This window comes from Babylonia areolata, chromosome 34 (assembly GCF_041734735.1).
Source record: "Babylonia areolata isolate BAREFJ2019XMU chromosome 34, ASM4173473v1, whole genome shotgun sequence".
Classification (NCBI taxonomy): Eukaryota; Metazoa; Mollusca; class Gastropoda; order Neogastropoda; family Buccinidae; genus Babylonia; species Babylonia areolata.
In genome coordinates this window covers 10,019,287-10,021,786 of record NC_134909.1, presented here as the reverse complement: position 1 = coordinate 10,021,786, position 2,500 = coordinate 10,019,287, and positions in this window count along the sequence as shown.

Sequence of the window (2,500 nt, the reverse complement as noted above, 5' to 3'; positions counted from 1 at the left end):
GTAAGTAATTAGGTACCTACGTACAGTGATACATACATATATAATTAGGTACGTACATATCTACACAATTTCTAGCTACCTACCTACCTGCCTGCCTACCTACGTACCTGCAAGTATACCTGCCAGCATACCTGCCAGCATACACACATACATACATACATATATGCATGCATACACACATACATACATACATATTTACACACGCACACACACACACACACAGTCATGGTGATTCTTACTGTGTGTTGTTGGTTGTCATGGTGATTCTTATTGTGTGTTGTTGTTGGTTGTCATGGTGATTTTTATTGTGTGTTGTTGTTGGTTGTCATGGTGATTTTTATTGTGTGTTGTTGTTGGTTGTCATGGTGATTTTTATTGTGTGTTGTTGTTGGTTGTCATGGTGATTTTTATTGTGTGTTGTTGTTGGTTGTCATGGTCGTTCTTATTGTGTGTTGTTGTTGGTTGTCATGGTGATTTTTATTGTGTGTTGTTGTTGGTTGTCATGGTCGTTCTTATTGTGTGTTGTTGTTGGTTGTCATGGTCATTCTTATTGTGTGTTGTTGTTGGTTGTCATGGTCATTCTTATTGTGTGTTGTTGTTGGTTGTCATGGTGATTTTTATTGTGTGTTGTTGTTGGTTGTCATGGTGATTTTTATTGTGTGTTGTTGTTGGTTGTCATGGTCATTCTTATTGTGTGTTGTTGTTGGTTGTCATGGTCATTCTTATTGTGTGTTGTTGTTGGTTGTCATGGTCATTCTTATTGTGTGTTGTTGTTGGTTGTCATGGTGATTTTTATTGTGTGTTGTTGTTGGTTGTCATGGTCGTTCTTATTGTGTGTTGTTGTTGGTTGTCATGGTCATTCTTATTGTGTGTTGTTGTTGGTTGTCATGGTGATTTTTATTGTGTGTTGTTGTTGGTTGTCATGGTCGTTCTTATTGTGTGTTGTTGTTGGTTGTCATGGTGATTTTTATTGTGTGTTGTTGTTGGTTGTCATGGTGATTTTTATTGTGTGTTGTTGTTGGTTGTCATGGTCGTTCTTATTGTGTGTTGGTGGTGGTGGTCATGGTGATCCTTACTGTGTGTTGTTGTTGGTTGTCATGGTGATTACCATTCCCTACATACGTCTTATTGTCCTTCACGTCCTTCTGTTGTTGTTGTTTTTTGTTGTTGTTTTTCTATGAGTGCATAGCATGAATACGCACATGCTCTCCCATACTAGCACTAACTAACACCTCTATTCAAGCAAATGGTACGTATCCTGTTTAATACAAAATAATAAGATGGTTTTGTCGTGTGCCTGTGTGCTGAAACGTTTTACCTGATGACCTTGAGAACCGCAATGACCTTGAGAACCGCAACCAGGCCAGTGATGATTTGAGTAGTTGTAGTTCGCGATGTTAACGTACTGATACTAGAGCTTTATGAAGTCTCCTCGTGATTTTTTTTTTTTTTTTTTTTTTTTTTTTTTTACCCCAAGTGATTTGACAGGTCCAGCAGTCTAGCTGATAACACGTACAAACCAAGCATTGCGACTGGAATTTGAGAAGGGAAAGAACTCCGTTTCTGTATTATGGGTCATATTGACACGGTTAATTCCCTTGTTTCCCTTCTCTTGGGAAACACCAGGACTTTGAAGGTGAAATAAATAAATAGATAGATAACCTACTAAGTAAATGAATAATCAAATGATTGAATAAATGAATGAATGAATGAATGAACGAACAAATGATCTCTCTCTCTCTCTCTCTCTCTCTCTCTCTCTCTCTTGGAATCCTTTCGTTTAAGAGTATATTTGAGACGGAAAAATATATTTCAGTTCTAAACAATAAATGGCACAGACTTAATTAGTCTTGCTCGGCTCAGGCTAAGGGTATTGGGGCTGAATGCCAATAAAAAAAAATGGTACTCCACTGCCACATCCATTCGACCCCCATGCCCTATGTGTGGGGCGCAGACAGAAGACGAAATTCATTTTCTTTTTGTGTGTAACGCCTACAGTGATATCCGTAAAAAATGTGAAGTTTTTAAAGAAAGTGTTTCAGTTGAAAGGGACATCATCCATCTCCTTTTGTCAGATAATGTAAAGATAACTTGCTAAATTTATCGCCCTTGCTTGGCACTTTCGTAGCAAGAATTGCTCTGACTTGTAAATGCATACACAACAAAAGAATTGCAGTCTCGGAAGTTAAAAAAAAAAATCATACTACAGCTTTAACTGTCATAGCGTTTAGGTTGGATGGTCGATTCAAAGAAGCCGACATTTGTATCGTTTTTTAATATGCACGGAGAAAGTGCAATTTAACTGAATATGTATAGGTTTACTTTTCTTTTTTCATACTTTTCTTTTAGGGTGATCACGCCGTGAGTTTGTCGAACGTGGGTATAGCCGTTTTCGACATAAGTGTTTTCTATTGTCTTGCAGCAAGTTTGTTGCTGCGACTTTGACACATATATTCATGCTGTTTGGTTTGTTTTTATGGGTTAAACGATTATTCTGATG